General features: G+C 32.8%; 2 non-coding genes across 2 annotated transcripts; both read right to left on the bottom strand.

The window, feature by feature from the left end:
- Window positions 1–1,388: 1,388 nt before the first annotated feature.
- LOC148782133 (small nucleolar RNA snoR69Y) lies at window positions 1,389–1,478 on the bottom strand. Its single transcript, XR_016056734.1, has one exon. It is a non-coding gene; the product is annotated as a small nucleolar RNA snoR69Y (small nucleolar RNA).
- A 541-nt stretch (window positions 1,479–2,019) lies between these two features.
- Window positions 2,020–2,096, bottom strand: LOC148782134 (small nucleolar RNA snoR53Y). The gene has a single exon (XR_016056738.1). It is a non-coding gene; the product is annotated as a small nucleolar RNA snoR53Y (small nucleolar RNA).
- Between the last annotated feature and the right edge of the window lie 16,306 nt (window positions 2,097–18,402).

The following is an 18,402-nucleotide window of genomic DNA, read 5'->3' on the forward strand; positions in this document are numbered from 1 at the left end:
CATGTAAAATAACCTAAAACAGGAGACAAACTACAAACGACATCTACAAATCTGAAAAGCTCTACCATGTCATCTAATCGGAAAAAAACCAATTCTACCATTTCTTTTTGGGTCATTGAAACCGTTGACACCTACCAATGTAACAAGTTACATGAAAGTAGAAAATGCAAATGAATCGCCTCTCTCAGATAAATGCCTAGAGTTACATCAAGTAGGTCAGACTCGTCGTAAATTTTGACATCACAGAGAAACCCATTTGAAGAGGCACTAGTCATATAAGCAAAATACTCATAGCATTATAACCATTAAGGATTCATGGATAGATAATCACTTGATCTCACTGAAATAAATCACAATTAAAACTGCAGTGGCCTATTTTAAAAGGACATTTGTCCACAAGCTGGGGCTCAAAATGGCTATTCAAATCAATATATTACTTCAAATTAATTGTGATAGTATTAACAGCAGAAAGAGGACAATACTCTCACTGGAAAAACAAAAAGAATGAATTTATCTCAGAATACATGAATGAAAATTTTCTCCCAGACCTAGTAAGCCCTCATAATGAGATGGGTATCTCACAATCATCACCGCCAAAAAAACATACAAGAATAAAAAAAACAATTCTTTAAATTCAACTAATAGAAAACAAAGAAACACAATCTACCAAACTGGTAATAAGGGAAGATAAAATGTATGGTATTTTTCTCTCAAACAAATGCCTCACGTTGCATCAAAATATATAAAACACGTCAGACTCGTCATCGATTTGACATCATTGAGAAACCCATTTCTGCCAACATTAACATACAAAGATAAACAACTCTTCCTGAAACTTTTTTCCAGGGGAATTCTTTCCCCCCTATTTGAATTAAACAAGAATAACCTAAAAAAGGTTTTCCTTGATAGTTGTCAAAGGAAACGACCACAGTTCGTAACACATCCACAAGCGGAACCTCAAACTCCAAAGATGAAGTTTGTGACTCTACAAATAATATTCTCTGAGAAATACGCTAAGTAGTTACATGAAAGTAGAAAATGCAAATGAAAGGCCTCTCTCAGACAAATTCCTCGAATTACATCAAGGAGGTCAGACTCGTCATAAATTTTGACATCACTGAGAAACCCATTTAAGGAAGCACGAGACATATAAGCAAAATACTCAGCATCATAACCATTAAGAATTCATAGATAGATAATCACTTGATCCCACTGTAATAAATCACAATAGAACTGCAGTGACCGATTTTAAAAGGTATATGTCTACACCCTACACGAAGGGGGTTAGAATAGCTATTTCAAATCAATATATTACTTTAAATTACTTATGATGGTATCAACAGCGGAAAGGAGGACAATTTTCTCACTGGCAAAACAAAAAGATTGAATTTAGCTCAGAAATGTGAATGAAAATTTTCTCCCAGACCTAGTGTAAGGCCTCATAATGAGCTGGGTATATCACAATCATTACCTCTAAAAAAAACACACAAGAAGCAAAAACACAATTCTTAAAATTCCATTAAAAGAAAACAAGAAAAAACCATCAGCAATCTAGCAAACTGGTAATAAGGGAAGCTAAAATGTAGGGAATTTTTCTCTCAGACATATGCCTCAGGTTGCATCTAAATATATAAAACATGTTAGACTCGTCATCGATTTGACATCATTGAAAAACCCATTTCAGCCAACACTAACATACAAAGATAACCAACTCACCCTAAAACTATTTTTTGAGGGAATTGTTGTCCCCTATTTGACTTAAACAAGAATAACCTAAAAAAAGTATTCCTTGATAGTTGTCAAAGCAAAAAGACCACATCGCATAACACATATCCACCAATGAATCCTAGACTCCCGAGATAAAGTTTGCGACTCTATAAATAATATTCTCTGAGAAATATGCTAATATTATAGGAATGGCCAATTCCAACTCAACTAAACTATTTCACATTGAGGTAAATAATTTTTCAAAAACTGAAATAGCAAAATTGAATTTCTGCAAGAAAGACATATAGGAAACATTCCCTCAGTTACATCGAAAAAATCATAATCAATTCAATATTAGCATGGTCAATAATAGGACCATCATTGGGAACAAACTCACAAAAAAAGAAAAAGAACGAGAAGAAGAAGAAGAAGCAGTATACAGCATAGTTGCTCTCAGACTCCATGAAGGGATATTTTCCCAGACCTCAAAAGGTCTCATTATGAGCTGGGATTATCACAATCATCCTCGAACAATTTCTTTCAAAGAAAGAATATGAAGCTATAATAACTCCAGAAAACTGAAAAGAGGTAAAAAGACAGAAAATAATAAAAAACACCACTTAACTTAGAGATCAGACTCATCCTCAATCAAGTGCCATAAAAAATTCCACTTATCAATGATAAATTCAGGAGAAATAAACATGAGAATACCATAAAAAAAAAAGGAATACAAAGCCAGAAAACAGACGGGCAAGAGAACCCATATTTACATCAGATATTGATAGTTGAAGTGGGGATACACGATTAACACGAACTTCCCTTGTATCAAGCACTTCCATTCCCCAAAGGAATGAAGAATAAAAAAACAGAATATTTAGCCTCTTACATCTATACAAAATGAAACACACAATAAAAGATCCAACAAAGAAATGTTGTGTTCCTTTTGAATTTGAACAAATAATTGTCTAAAACTGCCACATACAAAAGGAATTATTAATAAAATGGGTAAAATAAAAATAATATGATCATTCTAAGATAAATAAATTAATTGTGTTCCTTGAGTTATAAATTGTAATGCATGGATATAGCTGGTAAGAGCAAAAACAACTGCTTTTTTGAAGCACAACCATGTTGAACAAAACGAATACATTTTAACATTAAAGAATGTCAAGCGCATAGAAGTGCGGAATATTGGAATATCACGGCAGATTATGATGATCCACCATTCGAAAGAAAGTGTGAGGGTGTGTCCAACTAGAGTTCCCTGCATATTTCATATGTTACAAATTCTTTTTTCTACAAAATATGGATAAATAAATGTTATGGACAAGCTACAATAAGGACAACCAAATCATCAGGAGTCATCATGACTTCAAGAGCTCTGAGACCTAACTACAGTACGTAGAGTGTCATTGGAAAAGTTTACAAGAATGTCATCCCTCCATAAATTCCTAACTACAGGAAGTAGAGTGTCAATGGAAAAGTTTACAAAAACATCATAACTCTATAAATTGAGGCATGCTTTCTTTCTTTTAGATTGAAAAGTTAGAGCATAGTCCTAAAACTACGGTACACTAATATGACGCATCACGGCAATCGAAACCAGACAGTTTGAGCCATCAGAAAGATGGCCAAGGGATCTCCAAAATGAGTATGTTTGAGACTGAGGAAGCCTTGGACAGGTTTAGGGGGGTCCAGGAGGAATTTGGTCCTCCATAGCTTGCTATACACAACTAAAGAACTGTATGCCTGTCGCAGATAAGAATCCCAGCCAACTTCAAGAGCAATGATATGCCTAATGCTTTTAGGCATAGGTGTCCTACAATCAGCTATATAGAGGAGCCTCTCCTTTTCTACACTTGCATAATGCTTTCACTTATAGGTATGCTACCTTCAGCAATATATAGGAGCCTCTGTTTTTCTACACTTGCTCCGCAGCATTAGAACTAGCCAGTCATGCACATACAATTCCCAATAGTCAGCAACATTATAAACAGCATGGAAATGCTTCATAAAAATATAACACCAGTACAAAAAAAGTAGATGATTCATATAAATCTTTCTAACATAACCCACATTCAAACATCAAGAGCCATAACTATTCCCATGAGAACACCTCCAATTAAGAGTAAGTTCCATGTCAAAAAAGCACAACATAGTAAATCATAAAAATAAAATGTGCTTCCAGTTCGGGATATGAACCCAAGCTTCAAATTAGTCAATCCAGGCTTTCCACTAGAACCAGATTATCTTGTTCATTCCCAGATCAGACACATTACAAATCAAGTTAACATTGAACAGAATCAAAGGCCAAGATGACAACGCATCAATATTTAAAGAGTACGAAACTCATAATATAAAGGACCATAACATCAGAATGTTTTGGTAAACTGCCAAGTGCCAACCAAAAAAGACAATCAAGGATGGTCAATAGAAACTCCAGTTCAAAAGATGCTGCATGGGGTTACAGTTTGATAAAACCAAACTAAGAAACCTTAGTTATGGATTCTTCAATCAACCATCGTTCTTTAGTTCCAAAATGCAACAAAAAGATTTCATAAATACAAGTAATCTCCTCCTAATAAAAAAAATCAATCAAGAAACACAAATAATGCATGCATCGATAGAAAGGAAATGTCAAAATCAACCCTTTCATATGCACCATAACAGAAAATGTACAATCAGATACCAAAACCTAGTCATGAGTGCAAACCAAATTTAATTTATCATGGTTCTGTTAAATATTTCATCCATCGTGATGGAACATGATGTCGATTACAAAAAAAATGCATGTTAATTGCTCAACTTCCAGCTAAACTAACTTCCATTCACACTACAAAATATTTAATCACGTATAAACCAACAAGTTAAACAGAAGAACTGTAATATTGGGAACATGATCAAACAAGCACGAATACACTCCGGCATTATAAGCAGAAATCATATATCAAAAACCAATCAAAGAGATTTTGTGTGTAACACTTCTTTGCATTCCCAAGAGCACTAACATGTAAGGAATCCACCATTAAAATAACTTAACAGTGAAAAAAATTGAATCATGAGTTTTTAGTTATTACACATCTGATCTTCTTCAAAAGCTCGAGATCGTCCCTCAGCTTTAAGGTAAATAGAAAATTAAATGCCCATTGAACAATACAAAATTGAAAACCGGTGTGGAAAAAAGAGACTCCCATAAAACATACATAATGTCTACATAATAACAATACAAAGGAGGTATATTGGGGAATATATCTAACACAACTATATAAAATAAATGTAATTCAATACAGACTCTTTATCCATAAAATATAAATTGAATACCATCAGCCAACTTAAATGTGCAGAGAAAAGGGTATATAAACTTCCAGCAGAAAATAACAGAAAAACACAAATATAAAAGTACAACTAACCAATGAATATGCAAAAACATTTTAAAATAATTGAAACAATGTAAAAAACTAATACATAACCTGTAACAAATTACACTAAAATATATATAGAACTTCAGCAAAAAATGACAGACACAAGAAGGTTTACCTCTTGTTCATATCAACATCTGCCTTCTTGCAAACAAGGTTAGCAAAACGCCTTGCTACCCTTAATGCAGGTTAGGGAAAACATAATCTTCTGCCTCCCCGCAAAGGTTAGCAATGCTTCGGAAAACACCAAGATTCCAAGGGAATACCCCAAAATCAAGTATTGAGTTTAGAGGTGAGGGAGGCATGATCACTGGATTTCCAAAGATCCACTGACAGGAGCTTCGCATGGATCCGAGTTAGAGCTCTGTAAACATCATCAGAAGAGGATAAGAAGAAGGCAATCTTTTTAAGGCCAAAGGATAAAAAATAACTGGATTTTAAAACATTTAACCCTCCCATTTATGTACACATTTTACTTCATACGTTAGGATTCATGAGTAGCCTTCACATGTTAATAGATCTTCCAAAGGTGCATCACACCATTTCAAAACATAATGAAGCGGTTAAAATTAACGAATTTAACAAAATGGTTAATTTCTATAAATTATTTAGCATAGGTGCCTCTTCAAGTATTCAGTAAAATGCCCACTCTACGATTGTTACAAGTTCGGAACCCTAAATAATCAAAGGCATTTTGGTTAATTGGTCACTCAAGTTACTCTATCCAAATAACCTAAATATTTATAGTTGTTCCATGTGCTAAACTAGAGCATGTTTTTTCATTGAAAAAATCATGTTCCGGGTTTGGAACTTTAAACAAGCATGATATTTATATTTCTTTCATGAAAAAAATTGATATAATGTGCACCTCAAAAATCCATTAGAAAATGTTGTTTTTATGTTGGAAAACTCTCTAATTGATCATCACTAACATAAGATATATAAATATGTGAAAAAATAAAGATTTCGAGTTCCAAACATAATACATTTTGCAATATATTATCTAGACCTCTATTTTCATGACTTGATTTGAATCTTGTTTGGAGTTTAAAAATTCATAATTAGAGATGAAAATGGATTATAGGGCCATACTAAGAATTTTGGACTTTAAAATTATATCTTATGATAAAATTTAGGAGTGCACCTTATTTGGATTGTTTAAGGTTAAAACCTTATACAAACCATACTTTTCTTTAATATGGGTGACTTAAGTGGCACCAAATTATCGAAAGGAAAAAGTTTATACAAGGTTGCATCCTTAAAATCTCAAAAATCCATTAGAAAAGGTTGTTTCAATTTTTAAAAAACCTGTAATTGCTGATCTCAACATCGCGATGTATGAATATAGAAACAAAAACAAAAAAAAGATTTTGAGTCCCAAAAATAATGCAGGTAATACATTATCTGGACCATCCATTTTCAAGATTTTTATATTTTTATAGACCTACTTGATTTTAACCATTTTTGGAGTTTTAAATTTTATAATTAGATATAAAAATAGATTTTGATATAATCCTAATAATATTTTTCACCTAAATTATATGTTATGATACAATTTGGAGATGTGCCTTAATTGGATTGTTTAAAATTGCAACCTTATCGAAACCACACCCTTATCGAAATGCCTTTGCTTACACAAATCCACACTTTTTAATAAAAAAAATATGTTCTCGGTTTTGATCTAAGAACAAGGTGGTGTATATAGGCCATTTGGCTTAATCGACTTAAGTGAGACAAATTACCTAAATGCCATTGCTTGTTTAGCACCACATACATAAAATAAGGGCATTTTGGGTATTATAGCAAGATTCCTGAGGAGGTACCCAAATGAAAGTAGTTTTAAAAAGTAACTCCAACCAAAAAAAAAATTTTACCACCTCCTTATTTTTTTGAGGTGGTTCGACCATTTTATCACAGGGTGAAGGTTGTATAAGTTGCTTTATTATATGGTAGAAGTAAGGTACATATATAAAAAACTAATTCGATATATCATTCCTATATTAGAAGATGCACTATTTTTTAAACTTAGAGTCTTTTTTTCTCTTCATATCCATATATCTCGAGATCGAGATGATCAATTGAAGGGCTCTCCGATGCTAGAAGACCCTCTTCTACAGGTTTTTTTTATGTGCACCTATATAAACTTTTTCCCTCCTGATATTCTACCTAACAAATTTTACTAACTTTTTTAATATAGAGTACATAGTTATATAGAGCAGCATGGGCATTTATTTAGTGGAAGCGCAAAAATGTGATTACCTATTAGCCTAACTGTCCCTTAGAAAGGGTCACCTCTTTAACAAAACTCAAGATAGTTGTTTCGAGTAATTATTTTTTAGGGTGAAACAGATCCCTATAATACATTAGGGCAAACGTTCTATGCTTCCCCAACAACATAAAACTTATATACATCCCCTTATTCAACGTCCATTCTGAATGGAGGGCTAAGATTGCCCCAATCACATTGTCATGTCTCTACACTATTTTATTTTTTATTTTTTTTCCATAAACTATTTTGAGACTAAATTTTGGACATCCATTCCTCTAGTAAACTCGCACTAGCGAAAAATATAAAAATGTATATTTTCAATAAATAAAATGACCAAAATACCTCTGAAAGTTTCAATGAGTATTTTAGTTATTATATTTTATCGAAGAATGATTTTAAATATTTTTATAGGTGTGCCCCAATGAGAAGATGGCACGTACCAAATTTCATATTCATACAATTTGTATAAAAAGACTAAAAATAAAATATTTTGAGACGTCGGATAAAAGATCAAATGGAGAGTGGCTCTCTTGATCAAAATTGGATGGTTTGATGGTAGGGGAAGGATAGAACTTCTATGTTGTAGGGGAAGTATAGAAACCATTCCCAATACATTATATATTGTCACTATCTTTGAGACACCCCTAGATTAACAAATTGCTTAGATTGGAATTTTGCCAAGTTTATTTCAGATTTAGGAAATTTCTAAATCTTTTAAATAAATGAATAGAGTCCTATTAAATCTTTTAAATAAAGGGTATGATTTCTATAAGGTTGGAACCTTAAACAATCCAATTAACGCGCACCTCCAAATTTATTAATAACCATGTAATTTTGGTGTAAAAAATTCTTAAGATTATCTAAAAATCTATTTTTATCTCTAATTATAAAATTTTAGACTCCAAAAATGGTAAAAATCAAGTAGATATATAAACATACAAAAAGCTTGAGAATTGATGGTGTAGATAATGTGTTGCAAGATGCACTATTTATGTGACTCAAAAATCTTTTTTTTTTTTTTTTTTCATATTTATATATCTGGATGTCGAGATGATCAATTAGAGAGTTTTTCAACATTCAAATAACCTTTTACTGTGGCTTTTTTAGGTGCATCTTTAATTCTACATTTTAAGGTTGCGACTTTCAATAAACTTTCTCCTTAAGTAAATGAGTAGAAAACTATAATAAATCAATGGAAAGCTTTTTATAAAATGTGACCAGTGAACAAAAATTTGCAATTTGAAGTGACACTATGATGAACTTTGCAAAAAAGACTATGAAATTTCATTATTAGGATGGCAAGATATACTTTTTTTTAGAATATGAGAATCATTCGGATGGTAAGACATGGCAACACAAAAGGTTTCTAAAATATATTAGAAATAAATATTTGGGGAAATTTATAGAATATATCTAACATGACAATTGGTAATTTTACTCGTTTTCAACTATTCCAAATCACAATCGTAGGTATTTTGATGGCAAAAATAGGTAAATATTAAATAATTCAGGTGAATTTTGATAAAATTTCGTCTCTTTCTTTATTCTAGACATGATGTAGATGGAATACTGGATATCACATTGTGGAATCGCCACCCCGACAACTTCTCCCAAGAGCTCAATACCAATATTACAATTAAAAATTTTACTTTGAGAAAATTTTTTAATCTAATACTCCAAGGTAGAAGCACCCCTGCAAGAAAAATTCTCTTTTCATTTCACTCAGTCCTTAAAGATTAAATTTTATTCACTCGAAGTTTTTGAGCCAAATAATAATATATCTCCCTCAAAACTCTTTAATAACAAGTATTTAAGCAAACTCAAAACCTGAAAAGCTCCTAGGAAACCATTCTTTTTAATCTTAGCCCTTCATTATTAATTTAAATGGAATTAATTTAAATGGCTAACCTTGCCCCTAATAATGGTCCTCGGAGTTACAAACTTTTGGTTATGCTGGGCATGGCCGCATCAATTTTTTTTATGTAATATTTCTCCCTCAAAATAATATATAACATGTAAATTCTGTAGCGCATGATTTGATTCGAATTCATTTTCTTTTAAAATTATAAGTGTAGTTTTGGATAATATTTTTTCCATATAATTTCCCTCTATCAAAAAATACAAACCACATTTAAATAATTGAAATCTATTTTTCTTTTACACATTCAAAGAATTAAATTCATTTTCTTTTAAAAAAAAATTAAAGTGTAGTATTGGAGAATATTAATTTTTTGTAGGGAAAATTACAAATAACCCTCAAGAATAGACTTCCTATGCAACTTACCCCTAACCAAACTTTTTTTTCTCACTTTTTACCCCAAATTTAAGTTTCCTAACAAATACCCCCAAGACATAAAAAAAGATCAAATTAAGATCAAAATACCCTCTGGAAAGCATGCGATTCAGCACAAAATGGGGGCGGTCTGGCACTTTGCTTCTGGAAAGCATGCTGTCCGACAGAAAATAAGGGTGGTCTGGTGCTTTGGGCTTGCGGTCCGACACAAAATGGGGTTGGTCCGGCACTTTGCTATTGAAAAACATGTGGTCTGACACAAAAGAGGGGCTGTCTGACACTTTTGGGCATGCGGTCGGACACAAAATAGGGGTGGTCCGGCACTTTGAACTTTTGAAAAGCATGAGGCCCAACATAAAATAGGGGCCGTCCGGCACTTTGGGCTTTTAGAAAGCATGCAACCCAACATAAAATAGGTGCAGTCCGACTCATTGGGCATGCGGTCCGCCACAAAATGGGGGTGGTTCGGCACTATGGCATTTTCGTCCAAAAAATATGATTTTTTGACTGGGGGGGTGTATGTTAGAAAACCTCAACTTGGGGTAAAAGTTGTTAAATAAAACTTTATTGGGGGTATCCTTCTAGGTTTTTTTTTTTTTATTTATTAATTTTTCCTTTTATTGTACCCACAATCAGATTTTTTAACTTTGAAACTGAATTACACCACCCAATACCAAATGTATAAAACTTAATTATCACACCCACTACCAAATTTTTACTATGGAAATTACATACCAAAGTTCACTATGCAACCCAAAAAAATAAAACTGAAACTCCTAGCCAAGCATCAATGAAATTCTAAATAAAACTTGGTGCCCATTGTTTATATGAAAGTTTTACTCAAGTATTACATAAAAACTTAATTTTTAGTTAAAAGTTTCCCTCAATCCCAAGTCTAGCTCCATCTTAAACTTTCAATACAAGTACATATAAGAAGGATGTGAGGATGGGGTTCTATGTGTCCCCGAACTCACATGTGCATGCTGGGCATAATTTTTAAAATCTATGATAATCTTAAAGATGGATTTTAGATTTAAATTTTTAAAAGATGCGTGATTAGCTATGATAATCTTAAACATGGAACTTTTTAAAAGTACTTAAATTTAAAATTTATTTTTTAAAATTTTTAAAATAAAAACAACTGGTCTATTGAATGGCCATAAGACTAACCGTGCTTCATGGGACAAAATATTGTCAGAAATTATTACACCTATTTTACAAGTGCAGCTAAAATAAGAATGTTGAGATGGATGAGTGACAAGATAAGAAAGGGTAGAATTTAGAATGAACATATATGATGGGACTTAGGGGTAGTTCCATTAGACGATGAGATGAAGAAAAATAGACTTAGATGGTCATAGCACATGTAGCATCAACTTAGAACAATATCAGTTGAGAGGAATGGATGGAAGTAGTGAGAAGATATATCATGCTCTTCTGGTCCGACTAAGGGAATACCCCTCGATAGAACGGCAAAACATGATTTGCCTAACTAACCCCAATAAATTGGGATAAGGTTGGATGATGAGAATAATAATGATTTTTAAAACAAATTCTTTTTTGAAAAAGTAAACAAAGAAACCATTTCCTTCTGAGAAAGTTTTTAAAGAGGCCATTTACCTTTGATACAAAAATCACCATCACTCTTGTCCATCAAATTGTGGTTATAAATGTGTCCTTCATTAAGTTAAAAATTCAAAAAGAAATTCTCGTATATCAATTTGTCCAATATGAAATCGGTTGGCTTGAGGTATTTGTGAATTCTTTGTGACAAAGGTGAATGGTCTCTCAATATATACAATGCCACATCAATTCAATGAGCTCCAATACCCCGATTCGGCAATTTGCTAAACAACAAACATATAATAACTGTTACAGTTTCACACACAATAGCTAATCCCAAATCCCATTAACACCATAATAATAAAAGATCAATATAGTCAAATAATTCTTAACACAAAATTGAGCTCATCACTTGAACCAATAAATCTTCCGATCACAAAACCAAAAACATCTATAGAGAGAGAAAGGCACAACAAGATTTTAGAATTACTGGAAAACTTGGGAAGATTGGAAAGGGAACTCAACGCTTTTTCCAGACACCAACAGTCTTCCCCCTGCGACCGGTGGTCTTTGTGTGCTGACCCCTGACCCTCAGACCCCAATGGTGCCTTAACCCACGGTGGTTCCTGCACAATTCAACATTAAGAAGCACTCAAGATTAAGAAAAAATGAGTCACAGTTTGTAAGCAAAAGTCAAATTAAGAATACAATCAATTAGCGATGAGATGGATTCGAAAGAGCACCAACGTAAAGCGTAAAGCCAAAATGCGGCATATGAACTACCATAATAGGTATGTATGAAATGATTTTCATGATCATGACAGCAAACACGCAACTTCACAGAGGGAGACACAAACAGAGACTACAAGAGCTTCTGGTATTGGGACAGTTAATGGGGGTTAAAAGCTTTTGATGGATTCTGTTAGTGAAGAAACAAGACCCAGAGTTTCTGTACACAAAACACAGTATTCAAGAGACCATATTTTGTGCCCCGACTTACACTGGTCACCAGCACGACGAGTATTCTGAATACAATTAACTCCAACACTTAAACTTTACCGATGAGACGATGGGATGAGACAGTATACTCTCTCAATGATCAACAAAGAGAGAGTGACAAGACATCATGACTCATGGAACCAGTATCATTGAGAACAAACTACCATAGTTCATCTTTTTGACGTTTCATTATATGCAGTAATAACACACAAACATAAAATAGATAAATAAGTGAGAACACATCGTCATGATGAAATCTATTCCTAATTGGGGATTAAAAATGCTGAAAATAAGAAATGAGTGGAATTTTTCATAGCAATGTACAAACATGAAGAAAGACAAATCCAATTTCCTAGATAGTAACTATGCTTAAGGTTACATGTAAAATAAACCTAAACAGGAGAAAAAAACTACAAACGTTTTCGGTTATTGAAACCGTTGACACCTACCAATGTAGATAGTTACATGAAAGTAGAAAAATGCAAACGAATCGCTTCTCTCAAACAAATGCCTCAAATTACATCAAGGAGGTCAGACTTGTCATAAATTTTGACATCACAGATAAACACATTTGAAAAGGCACGAGTCATATAAGCAAAATACTTATAGCATTATAACCATTAAGGATTCATAGATAGATAATCACTTGATCTCACTGTAAAAAATCACCATATAACTGCAATAACCTAGTTTAAAAGGACATTTGTCTGCGTGCTGGAGCTCAGAATGGCTATTTCAAATCAATATATTACTTTAAATTAATTGTGATGGTATTAACAACAGAAAGAGGACAATACTCTCACTGGCAAAACAAAAAGAATGAATTTAGCTCAAATGCATGAATGAAAATGAGTAACTTTTGGACTTTAGGTGTGAAAATCAGAGAGTTTTTGGCACGAGTTTTATCACATGGTGCTTGAATCTATTGATTTTTATTCATACTTATGATCATGTTGATTTTGTCCATCCTTATGAAGACAGTGAGATCGCCCAGACTTATTGAGTTATTTAAAGCTTGTTCTCTTGAAAGATTTCTCTCAATTTATCCTCCAGTGAGGCTCAATACAATGTATCTCATCTTATTTTACCTCAACACTTCATTTATTATTATTTTTATCTGAAGATTGCGTATCCACTCTTCCATTCAGGGGTTTTTTCAAAGAATTTATAAAGGGCAAGGATCCATATCTCAACACAATGTATCAATGTTGTCAGATTCGCACCTTTTCGGCCAAAGAGGCCAAGTCTTAGGATAGTAAATTCGGGTATTGGATTTCTTTTAAGCCTGTGGTTAACATAAGGTCTAGACTAGGCTGCAAAAAGTAAAGCCAATTTTAGCGTTGGAGAAGCCTACGAGGCTTGATAATCTATTTCCAATTTGAAGTTCTGAACATGGTGCAAATTTGGCGGATTTCTGAACAGTTGAAAATGGATTATCCAGATAACATGTTACATGATCAATTATTTTTAAGAAATGAAAATTCGTTTTTTATTTATAATTATTGAGGTCATGATGATATTGTCATTTTAGCATGAAAATTGCATTTTTTTTTGCTGGGTTTTGAACTGTAACTTTACTTTCTTCCTAAAGCCTTTATATTTCTTGATATAAGAAAGAAAAGGAGCGCAATTAGAAGTGTTTGGATCCTCACTCTCACGTAATTCATATTTGGTGTTTATACAATGCCATCTTGGGAGCATATTATATACTTGCTCCATAAGGCAAAATACTAGCGTGGGGGTTTTTTTGTTTTTTATTATTTGAAGTTTTGACATCTATCTAGTTATAACTAGATGATTATTTTGAAAGAAAAAAAATTTAGATTTTGAGTTCATAAACATCTATGCATTCCCTCCAAAAATTGAACGGTTCCGGTGCAATATTCGGATTATATGTTTTTTAGGCATGTAGAGAGTGCAAGTTGAAATTTCTTTTTTTTCTTTGAGATCGTTTGCCATATTCTAAAGAGCATATCCCCAAAATTTGTGATAAAAAAAAGATGATATCCCAGTTTTGCCCGAGGGAGTAAATGGATAACATACTCCTGCGGGAGTAGGAAATCTTTTGGCTTGGTAATTTTTGTGTGAATTTATTTAATAAGATCATCCCTAATAAACTTGCGTATCGCATATTTTCCTTGAAGTGATATTTTAGTTTGGTTTATTTTTTATCCTCATCCTTACGAGCTCTCCTTAATTTGCTATTCTTCTTTTTATTTCTCTGTCCTTTTAGCTTTTCAAGCACTTACACTATGCTCCATCAGAAGCAAATTGTACATCCGCTCTCTCAGCAGAAGACCCACTCAAGAGGGTTTTCTTTATTTGAAATTTCCAGTTCCACTTGAGAGAAACTGGATGAATAATTTTATAAACAAATAGGATATAGAGATTTGTCTGTCCAAAAATTATACAATATACATTCAATTATAAGGCATGATTTCCTCAGGCACTGTAGAATGTATATTCAATTTTTTTTCTAGGTTAGTTATTAAGTTGAGTGGATCTAATCTCCAGATATCCTAGCCAAGATTTTTGCCAAACGGAGCAAATATTCTTTTTTTTTTAATTTTTGGCCAACTTAGTGGGACTACAGATCCCTACCCGCTTTTGAAATGGTTGATGGTTTTTCAAAATGTTAGTGGGAATGAAACCACAATGAGCAACTAAGGCATATGGATGCTACAACCACAATCCCCGCCCCTTTTCAAAAATATGTATTTTGCTATGAGCATATAAGCTTTTATAGGTGGGAAAGGGGCTTGGGTCGTGGTGGTAGCACCCCACATTCTAATCACCACGTGGTAGTTTTCATTCCTACCACTAACACAATCCCACCACTACTTTCAAAAAAACTAACTCCTAATCTATTTGAAGAAATGAGAAGGACCGTCTTCCCAATTGAATTACACCAAAAAAATAAAAATAAAAATAAAATAAAGGCTTTTAGAGATATTTGAGAGAGAACGCGACAATTCCATGCATTTATGTAAGTGGGGCTTTAGGAGCTGGTGTGATGAGGAAACGATCAATTGTTTAAAAAGACATATTCATTGGGTGCAACTATAAGCTCCCTTGACTTTTAATGCCCTCAACCATATCATCTGAGTCAACCCCATTATATAAGAGCCATCAGCGGGTCTTGCTTTTTCATAAAAAAAAAAAAAGGAAGCACCATACTTGACACTAATAAACAAAAATAAAGGGAAATTTACGAAAAATACCCATATGAGAGAGCTATTTAACAAATTTTCTATTTGGAACTATTCCAATTCAAGACTGTGTTTTTGTATAAGTATTTTGAAATTAAATAAAAAATATGTCTAAAATGCTAAATAGTCGATTTCTTATAGGTAGTTTCAAAATTTTCCCTAAAATAAAATCAAACAATAAATGTTGTAACCTGGTTAGATTGGTCATTCTACAAGTCAATGGACTTTTGTTGAATGTGTTGTTAAGGTCTACCAATGTGCTACCCTTTCTTTCTTTTTTTTGTTTTTTTGTTTTTGGGGGGGAGGGGGGGCAGCTCCCCAATCTCCAAACCACCTTCCATACAAATAAATTTTTCAAAAGCACAAGAATGGTAAAGGGGAAAAGGAAAAGAAGGCAAGATTCCCCTTTGCTTTGCTTCTAACTAAAGTGAAGGATGATTCAAAAGGTTCACTTATCCATTGCACTCAATATCAGTTGCTATAAAAAATAAAGCATGCTGACATTCAAAAACCTATGAAGTATTTTGTGGTTCATGGTAATATGAATGAAGCCAAAAAACTAGAGGCTTCCACAGGGCATATCCTAGAGTCACTCCATTGGACAAAGCCCTAAGTACTTTTAAAAACTCAAATTTTGGTGGCCTCCATTGGACAAAACCCTAAGTATTTTTAAAAACTCAAATTTTGGTTTCCAACTAAAAACAAACATATGCCCCATGTAAATGCTAGAAAAAATAGCATCCTAATTCAAATGTTAGGGAGGTCAATTTTTTTCCTTTTTTTTTTAAAAGATATAATTATTGGAAAGAGTTTATATAAGGTTGCAATCTTAAAATGTAGAACTACGGATGCACCTCAAAAATCTATCGGAAAATGTTGTTTTAATGTTAAAAACACTCTAGATTATCATCTCGATATCGAGATATATGACTATGAAAAATAAAAATAATTTTGAGTCCTACAAATAGTGCATCTCACAACACTTTTTCTAAACCATCCATTTTCAAGATTTCCGTATGTTTATAGATCTACTTGATTTTAACCATTTTTGAAGTTTAAAATTTTACAATTAGATATAAAAATATATTTTGAGATAATCCTAAAAATATTTTACATTAAAATGATTTGTTAACCAAAAAAATATAAAGCCTCAAGATTGAACAAAAAATGTCCAAGTTTTGAAATGGTGAAATGTTGTCAAAGAACTCGAAATTCATATTTCTTTTGAAAAATAATCATCTAGTGATTCTTAAATAGTTCACAAAATTTCATAGCGAAAATCCCGAAGAAAGCCTTTTGATTGAGGGAGTAGATTCACAGTATGCTCCAATGGGAGCCTAATATACGTGCTCTTATAGTGTAAGATGCTTTTGATAATACCAAATTTACTTTTAGTCTTATCGTAATAACTATAGTTAAGTATATGCACTAATTTATATTTGTTTGGATCCTAAAAATCGCCAAACCAAACCATGATTGGATACTTGAGAGTAAGCGAATAATAATGTCAAATGTTAGTACCAACTGCTTTTGTTATTTTATAATTAATGTATGATGCTAATTTATTAATGAAAAATTTTATATAAGGTTGCAACTTTAAAATGTAGAATTATAGATGTACTTAAAAAATCAATTGGGAAATGTTGTTTTAATGTTGAAAAACCCCCTGATCGATTATTTGGACATCCAGATGTATGAATATGGATAAAAAAGAGATTTCAAGTACCAAAAATAGTGTATCTTACAACTCATTATCTAGACCGTCCATTTTCTAGATTTTCATATGTTTATGGATCTACTTGATTTTAACCATTTTTTAAGTTTAAAATTTTATAATTAGATATAAAAATGGATTTTCAGATAATCCTAATAAATTTTTACACAAAAATTACATGTTATAATAAAATTTGGAGGTGTACCTTAATTTGATTTTTTAAAGCTTAAACCTTATAGAAACCACACCCATTTATTAAAGGAAAAAGTTTATACACAATCAAATTAGATCCCACCTCAAAAATTTCACTAGAAGAGGTTGGTTTGATGCTCAAATATCCTCAAATTGAGCCTATCGACAGCAAGATGTATGGAATAGATTTCAAGTTTTGTAAAAATAGTGCATCTTGTGAAGCATTTTCGACTGTCAATTTTCAAGATTTTCATATATCTCTTCGATGTGCATTATTTTTGGAGCTTTCAATTTTATAATTCGAGATGAAAATATATTTTAAAGCTATCACAAAGATTTTCAGTATTGAAAGCACATTTCTCTATGATATTTGAAGGTGTGCTTTACTTTTATTGTTTAGAGAGAAAGATCGCCAACATTCTGAGTTCTATTATCAGCGATTGATCAAATCGCATTTTAATTAAAAAGACTTTTCAAATTGACATTTTTAAACCCTTCGTAAATGAGAAAGCGAGGGAGATTGATTGACAGAGAGTTGATCATATTGCTTTAATTGAAATCAAGCATCCAAATTTACATTCCTCTTGAGAGGACAGCATCAAAATTCTGAAATTTCATAATTGCACTACATCTAATGGTTCAAAACCAACCGCCACCAATTTACACTCTTCCGGGGATCATAGAGAAGAAAGGAAGTATTTGATCAAATTGCAAATCTTCCAGGAGATAGATAGAGAAAAGAAAGGAAGCATTTGATCAAATTTCAAATCTTCCAATTTGCACTCTTCTTAAGAGAGAGATCACCCACGCACACTTCTTGATATCTGCGACGGATCTGCAAACCTCGCCGGGAACGAACGGCTCAAATTATCGGGCTCAAATGACGCGACCCCATGATCAAAATTCATAGCATAAGTCTCAGGATCATAGGAAAAACTCGCATTTCTGAGTGTTGGCCTGAAAATCTTTCTTTTCTCCCTCTTCAACTCCCTCCACATGGACCGCCACCTTGATGAACTCTCACCAGAATCCTTAGC

The sequence above is a fragment of the Amborella trichopoda genome, chromosome 5 (genome assembly GCF_054954075.1).
Source record: "Amborella trichopoda isolate Santa Cruz 75 chromosome 5, AtrichopodaSantaCruz75HAP2 v2.0, whole genome shotgun sequence".
Taxonomy (NCBI): domain Eukaryota; kingdom Viridiplantae; phylum Streptophyta; class Magnoliopsida; order Amborellales; family Amborellaceae; genus Amborella; species Amborella trichopoda.